This window comes from Dipodomys spectabilis, unplaced genomic scaffold (genome assembly GCF_019054845.1).
Source record: "Dipodomys spectabilis isolate Male_0828 unplaced genomic scaffold, ASM1905484v1 ptg000320l, whole genome shotgun sequence".
NCBI lineage: Eukaryota > Metazoa > Chordata > Mammalia > Rodentia > Heteromyidae > Dipodomys > Dipodomys spectabilis.
Genome location: NW_024870997.1, coordinates 1964196 through 1972934, shown reverse-complemented (window position 1 = coordinate 1972934; position 8739 = coordinate 1964196). Strand labels below are relative to the sequence as shown.

The 8739-nt window shown below is 34.2% G+C and overlaps 1 pseudogene; it reads left to right on the top strand.

The window, feature by feature from the left end:
• Nucleotides 1-753: 753 nt before the first annotated feature.
• Nucleotides 754-853, top strand: LOC122128024 (annotated as a pseudogene).
• Nucleotides 854-8739: the final 7886 nt, after the last annotated feature.

The following is an 8739-nucleotide window of genomic DNA, read 5'->3' as shown; positions in this document are numbered from 1 at the left end:
AGGAGAAACGTATGGACTTCTCCAGGAGCTATGGAAATATTTGGTGGTAGAATGTCAGAAGTGTAAGTTCCTGCTTGGTTGGATGATAGACAGGCCAGGACAATAGGTAATCATGCATATGAACAATTTTTTTCACTTTCTTGGCTTTAGCTACTTTTGAAATGATAAGTACAATTAACAATTATGTTTTGATAAAATACCTTCCATTCTGAACAATTCTGTCTGAACTGTTCATCTCTCTATGATCCCTTGTAACTAAGATTAGCTTTGTTCCAGTAAGACAATCTATGCTTTCAGGGTAAGATATTCTGGTTGGTTTGTTCCTACATGGAAGAAGGGTAAAAGTTTAGGTAGATATTTGTCCCAGCAAGACCTCATTTGGGAAATTTTAAGCTGCAGAAAGTTAGAAGTAGCTCTTAAGCAAGGCTTACTTTGAGTCCATTAGCTCCACAAAGCTAACTCAGTTGATAAATAAATACTTGAAAAGCCACCACCTTTGGACTTAGCTGTAAAGGTTTCAAAGTATGATCAAATTTAAAATGAAAATGACAAAATAGTCATTGACAAAAAAATTGTAAATGTGAGCAATCGAACAAACTATATAAGTTTTTTCCAGTATACACAGATTTTTAGAGAAATGAGATCAATAGCATTTTTAGGAACAATAAGGGTTCCTTGTTACAAAAAGACAACTATGGATACATGCCTTTATAAATATTATATCATTACGTACTTAAATTTAGAGTATACTACATGCTTCAGCAGCAGGTCTACCCAAATTACAACAATACAGAGATTAACATGGCACTTGCACAAGGATGATATAAAAATTTGTGAAGTATTCCATATTTTTCATTCTTCTGATGCAAGAAATGAAAAAAAGTTATTAAAAAGTTGATTACAAAAATACAAGTGTAACATACATGTAATTCATAGAATTAAAGGTTAGTTTGACATCAGTGTATTAAATTTTCACCTTAGAAAGGTAACCTTTACAAAACTTAAAATTAGATAACATTGCCATTTTATCCCAAAGAAATAAAATAAGAACCTAGTAAAAAAAGGAATCTTAAATTCCTTCTATGTGGAATGCAATCTGAAAGGTCACATTTATTAATGAATCTATACATGATATAACAATGTAGAATTCAAAGTATTATATCTAGGACGAATGAAATAGATTATGGACATTATACAAACATAGATATACTTTTTTCAGAAAAGCACTCGGAACATCTTTAGTTTCTATACTATTCATTCCAACAGATAAGTTAAAATTATTTCTGATTAAAAAATTCACAAACTCTGCAGGAATCATTATAGATGTATATAAACAACTCTTGAATACATTTTGATATCAAAGTCATGCAATTCACTTGGAAGAATACCATGGAATACATGAATTTTTATAGTAAGATATTGCTGATGCTTTGTATTGTGAAAAAACAATTTGTAGGGACACAAAAGATGGACTGGCATTTTTGAAATTTAAGAATCTTAACCAAACCATAACGACTTAGTAGAACAATTTGTACAGCCTTTGACAACTTCAAAGAGGAAGTGGTACATACTTATCCTTTTGGCAATATCAAATGCAGTTTCTTCCAAGTTGTTCTCCAGACCTTGTTTGATATAATGGTTCAACAGAAGGAGATACAGAGTATCTTTGCTATTTCTATTCCCATCAGCAAGATGCAAGGGGGTCAAGAGCCCTTTAGTTTGGGGATTGGTATCTGCATCATGATGAAATAATAAAGAAGCCACTTTGGTATTATTCCACATATAAGCACTGTGCAGGGGTGTCCAGCCATTCAGAGTTATTGCATGAATATCTGCCTTGAGCTAGCAACTCATGGACAATGTCTAAGTGTCCACTCTAAGCTTACCGATGAAGAGGGGTATACTCATCCTCATCCCTAGTATTCATCTGGGTGGCCTTTTTGGAAAGTAGTCTCCGCACCATAGTAAGCCGATAAATTTTGGCATCCCAAAGAAGAAATTTGCTTGGATCCTACTCCATTTTTTTCTTGCAATTCATACCATTCCTCACTTTTTCATCTTGTTCCTTGTCTTCATCAGAATTGCCTAACCAGAGACTTTGAGTGCCAGTGGGAATGAGATGTCCATGTATTTCCCCAATAGTTCACATTGGTTGAACTAGTCAGAAAAAACTGAATTTTTTGCATATGTATTTTCACCATGATTTATTTTCTCTTTTTCCATTTTTACTATTCTAAATTATTCTAACTGGAGAGTAGTGAATTGATAGAGAGCAAAGGAAAGATTTTCCTCAGTATTCAAAGGTACAGAGTGAAAATGAGGACCAGTGGTGTCTTCATGTGCAGCTTTTTCTAGGAATGAGAAAATAGGAAACAATGCCTTCTATGTAAATGATTTGGCAAATACCATGTTATAGTGTAAGAGAACTCACTATTCAACATATTGTCTTTAAGAGCTTTCTAGTAGCTTTCTAATGTTGGTATTCAACATTATAAAAAATGTATAATGCAGTAGTAAAATAGAAGTCCTTTGTATGACTACCTAAATTCTTGTTTTTAAAGACACTGGTTTTCATATAAAAATAGGCCTATCTATTGTCTGCAGGTGATTTTGATGATTGAAGATGCTTAATGAGAAGTCAAAATGTATTAGTAGTCCTTTGCTGCCAATTAAATTTCACTTTTTCTTCTTGGAGAATATAATGATCAAAGCAATAGTTCAGAATCAGCAAGCAATAGTTCAGAATCATGCTTCAAGCGCAAGTGAATCACCAGTAAGTAATCCTCGATTCCATTTTCCACAAAGTTTTGTCACAGATACATTCTGCCTGCCTTCTCTAGCTGCTTTCCTAGCCTGGACCTGTTCCTTCATTGTATAGGAAAAGTGTGATTCAACTGATTTCAATCAGATCTGTTAGTAGAATTATCAAGTATTTAGATTCTTTTTTTTTAAATTATTTGTGGGGCCTGACCTGGGCACTGTCCTTGAGCTCTTCAAATCAAGGCAAGCGCTGTACCACTTGAGCCACAGCACCACTTCTGGATTTTTCTGTTTATGTGGTGCTGTTTTGGGAAATGGCAGAGCAGAAAGTGAAATGATGCAATCAAAAATGTAAAAGCAAAATAAATTAGGATAATTATGGAGCAATCATGAAAGAGAGAGAGGAAAAGAGACACAGATGTGCAATGACCTAGCTAACCACAAAATCTATGCTTCTAATCAATTACAGAGCAAACAATTTTTTATTTTTTAAAAGAGATGGAAATAGAATTTATGTATTTACTTGAAATTAGTAAATACATTTTTAGTCGCCTACATAAAGAGACATAGCTTTGACCAAATTACAGACAAGAATCTTAATCCTTGGGCTGGGAAGGTGGCTCAGTGTAGAGTGCTTGCCTTGCAGCTTACTACAGTGCAGACACTACTTTCCAAAAAGGCTACTCATATGAATACTAGGGATGAGGATGAGTATACCCCTCTTCATCAGGAAGCCTAGAGTGGACATCTAGACCTTGTCCATGAGTTGGTATCTCAAGGCAGATATTCATCCAATAACTGTGAATGGCTGGACACCCCTGAACAGTGCTTATATGTGGAACATATTGCAACAGCACACACACACACACACACACACACACACACACACACACACACATACACACACCCCATCAGATTTCTTCTTAAATATTTTTTGTGTATGGTCTTAAGAAGAAATCTACATTACTAACTTGAATTTCTGACAGGACAATATCATCACTGTACATCTTGCTTCTGTGCTTTCAGTTTTAAATTACTATATAAGTATGCGCATTACATAAGTATAGGAAAAAGTAGGAGCCACACGGGTGGCTCAGGTCTTTAATCCTACCTAATCAGAAAGATGAAATCTGATGATTGTGCTTTGAAACCATACCAAGAAAAAAAAGTCCATTAGATTATGAATTGAAAGTAACCACAGAAGCTTGAAATGGAGTTGTATTATTAGCAGTAAAATGCTAGCCTTGAGAAAACTAAAACAAAATAAATAACAAATTCTGAGACAGAGCCAGGCCCTGAGTTCAAGCTATATATTAGCACCAAACTAATGAATGAGTGAATGAACTAAAAATAAATTAAATGGTCACATGTGGAGAGACAGGTAAAATGTAACAACCATGGTGACTGGATTATGTATTATTTTGTAAAAAGGAAAATTATCATTTTTCCTAATCACTAATATTTTACTTGAACTTTTTTGTACAATAAACTCCGAATTTGACATGCATGTATATGTGTGTGTACATGTGCGCACATGTGTATGTATGTGTGTGTGTGTGTGTGTTCGTTTGCAATGTTGCTTGCCAATGAGGACAGAGTGAAGCTGAAAAGAGCTGTGTTGCAATGTTGTTATTTATCAGTGTTCCGTCCTGTCATTTCAGTGGAACCACCCTTCTTTACATTTTATTTGTCAAATAATAACATCATCATAATCAAAGTATTTACAACATTAAGTTAGATAAAAGAGATCACTTTCAGCTCTTTGTATATGTTAGGCAATAAGATACACATATATTTGGGTAGTAAGTTATTGCTGTAAGATGACTGTCAGTACAAAATATGTATTTGACTTCTTAAATTGGTTATACTTTTAAGATATACTCATGGAGTGAGTTTGACTGACTTGACCAAACAGGTATTACTCTCTTGTTATTCCTGTGAAACTCAAGGTGGATAAACTCTTTCCGGATTTCTGTTGAAAATAACTTTCTTTGTAAGATCATATCTATTCACACTAAGATAATAAATCCCGTATTTTTTAGGTTTGAATATCCCATCATGTTGACTGAAAATCAGTATTGTGGATATGTTTGTTAGATACACATTGCAAAAAAAAAAAAGCATGTGTCACCTCCAGATTGTGGATGCATTTGAAGTTGTATTTTACATACAAAGGTTTCTTCATTAATAGTTCTTTTGTGGGAGTAACTGTCACAACTTTAACAATTAAGTCTTTTTGAATATCTTTTCCAATAGAAATAACATTCCAGAGCGAGTCTTGCAATTTCTGAAAACCCGTTGAATATTTTAGTGTTATTTCAGTTCATTGACTACACAGCTAAAGACATTTTTGAAATAAACATTGTTAAAATCTGAAAATGTAAGTGGGGATATAGGTTTTTTTTATGCATCATTTTATGAAAAGACAGTTCTTATGAAACTAAAAGATATAGAATAAAAGAATGGAAGTGAATTGGGTGAGCTAATTATTAGTATAACTTTGTTTTCTATTAGCGTAGTCCTTTGAAAGTACATGATGAATTTAAATTATGTCCTTTGTGACACTATGATTCAGTTATTTTTAGAATCTTTGTAGTTATAAGAGTGAATTTGTAGTATAAATAAATGTTTTTGGAAATGATTAGGATTAATCTTGTGTTTTATTTCCTACTCCCAAGAAAATGAGTTATTTTCAACTGTTAACAGTTTACAATTGAATCTTCAGCATCATGAGAAATTTTGAACAAATATAGTATTATTTATGTCTTTTTGGGGGGAGGAGGGGGTCTGGTAGTGGGGCCTGAACTCTCGGCCTGGGCGCTGTCCCTCAGCTCTTCAGCTCAAGGATAGTGCTCTTCGACTTGAGCCACAGTGCCACTTGCGGCTTTTTTCTTTTTGCTTATGTGGTGCTGAGGAATCAAACCCAGGGCTTCACGCATGCAAGGCAAGCACTCTACCACTGAGCCACCTTCCCAGCCCTTTATGTCTTTTAAAATCAATTGTATTCACAAGTTGGAGAGGCTTTAATTCATACTTAGGTCTTGTTGTCTATGATTTTTATCCTCTCATTCCTAACATTAATGATTGGTCAGACTGCATTTTTGGGTACATGAAAGGTAAAATATTTATCTAGAGTCAAAGGTGATTTTTATATGTCTTATTTTAATAGCATTTTAAAGTAGTACCTTTCTCTCAAAATGTTGGGTATAAAAAGCAATTAAAATACTTCTAATGGTAAACAACTTAGTTGAGCTACAATGTGGAAATGATTGGTCCATAAGACCTGCAGTCTGTTTCCATCAGGAATTGGGGAGGTGATTCTTTCAGTAAGACAGTGTTAAACAAAGATAGGGTCCCCAGGCAGTCAGTGTTGAATGAAGGGATAGAATATGATTTCTGCTATTTTGACCTAGTAACCAAGAATGTTATACTTTAGCAGTTCTTTTCACCAGGGAGGTATTCATTGATTATGAACTTTGATTATTCATATTACAGTTCCCTATTTTCTAACAAAGATAAAGTGAAATATTATGAGTGTACACAATAATTCTGGGAAATTTTCCTAGAATTAGTAGACTAAGTGCTGGTATTTTAGTCATAAAATAGAATGAGGTTAATTGATACAGTGGGAGATGAACCTCAGGCTAACACTTACCATGTGTGCAATGTTGTACTAGTAATTCCAACTCTGAGGACTTCACTATCATCGTCTGAGAATTAAAAATGTAAGTAGTTCAACTTTATGGAATTATTGTGAGGATTAAATTAGATACCATAGGTAAAGTACTTGGAAAAACAATCAATTAGCATTTGGCAAATTCTACCTGTTATTTTATCATGTGGTTAATTCTAACATCTTTTACTGTGATTTTTATTGTGTTTCTTTATGATGTGCAATGTGATGGTTTTCCCAAACTGATTCTCACAATTCACATTCCATTCAACAAAAAGAAATGTGTAACAATTCCGTTTGTTTTGCTCCTTATTATCTTTTGTTTCCATTTTATTTTATAATGAAATATGATTTCATAAATCTACTGTAGATGCAAAAATATGTTAAAATATTTCTAACTGTATGTATTGTTCTATACATATACACATATAATACACAGGTTACAATGATTATTTATAACTTCTGTAACTATACAATTTACTAAATTATTAAAAACATCGACAGCTCATGCCTGGAATCCTGGTGACTCAGGAGGCTGAGATCTGACTATCATGGTTTGAAGCCATCCTGGGCAGGAAAGTCCATGAGCCTCTTATCTCCAAACAACCAACCGAAAATCAGAATTGGAACTGTGGATCAAAGTATTAGAGTGGTAGCCTTGAGAGAAAAAGCTTATGGACATCATCCAGGCTCTTAGTTCAAGAACTACAATCTACCCCCAAAAAATCTATTTAATTTACACCTGTGTAAGTAGAGTATTTCCATCACCCAAATGCACATCCATGCTCATTTGCAAGGTAACTCTGTTTTGCCTAAAGTACCACTAAACATTATCACTAAAGGACCATTGGAATGTGGTTTCATTCTATCTCTCTAATGGATTTTCCCCACTCAAATACTCAAGTGTTACAATTGTTCTAATTATTAAAATCATAGCTTTTTTCTTTAATAACCCTAATATTAGAGTTTGAATTGAGTGTTTTGTTCCCCTTAAATAGGTGTTCTTACCACTTTGTCATGGCCCCAGCCCTAAGTAATCCTGATTATTTTTCAGCTAGAAAATGGCTTCCTACTTGTGCATGAACTTGGCCTCAGTCCACTTGATGTTATTCTACCTGGAATTTAGAATAACAGGTGCATGGCATTGTGTACAGAACTTTCTGTTCCGTCTGGGCTTTTGCCACTATCCTCACAACATTGCACTCCCATGTAGTCACGAATTTCATAAGCTTGTCATACCTGATTTTTTTTCTAAATCTTTCATTTCCTGCAGGCTCTTGTGTAATGAATTAATTTGTGTTTTCTTGGGTTGTTTATTTCATTTGAATCTATGTGTTGAGTTGTTCCTCACTTTTCCTTTTGTTTCTTTCCCTCAAGTTCTTGCCTAAAGTGCTGAGAAACCAATTCTTCTTTCTCAAGATAGTCAGGGTGAACATTATTTATTCCAAAGCAATTTCAGTATCTATGAATGGTATACACATGCTAACCGCTGAGAAGGGTGTTTTTATTTTCATGGCAGTCTTTGGCATACACAGACAGATCATCAAATATATGAAGAAAATAAAACTACAGATGAATGCCAAGAGGAGAATAAGCTATTATTAATTGTTTGACAGAGGTTTCTCTTCTAGTGAAAGAAATATATTGCTTGATGCAGGATTTCACAAAATCATATTGCTAGGAGGAACCTAAAAAATCATCTAATACTATAGACATGAAAGTGATGAATTGACTTCCTGAATAATTTACTTTTGGGTCAAATAAAAGCAGGCTTCCAAAAAGAGAGTCGATTTTAGAGAAACATGATGAATTTTAAGTAAATATGTCCTTAGCTGATTTTGTTAATTTGTGAAGTAATACAGGGAAATAAAGTACAGCAAGATAAAAAAATATAAACTTCACATTGAAATACTCATTTGTGTTTTTGTATGTGTGCATGCATGTGCGAGTACACACACGCACATGTGCATGTGTTGCAGAGCTTCTGCAAGGCAAAGGACATAGTTAGCAAGATCGATAGAAAGCCCACGGATTGGGAGATGATCTTCATTAGCCATACAATGGACAAGGGTCTCATCTAAAATATACCTGGAACTCAAAAAATTAAATCCCCCAACAACAAATCCTCAGAGAAACAACTGCCCAATAAATAAGTGGGCTAAAGACTTAAAGGGAAACTCTGAAGAGGGAAGAAGGATGGCTGATAGACATATGAAGAAATGCTCAACCTCTCTAGCTATAAAAGAAATGCAAATCAACCCAGCATTGAGATACCACCTCAGCCCAGTTAGAATGGCTATAATCAA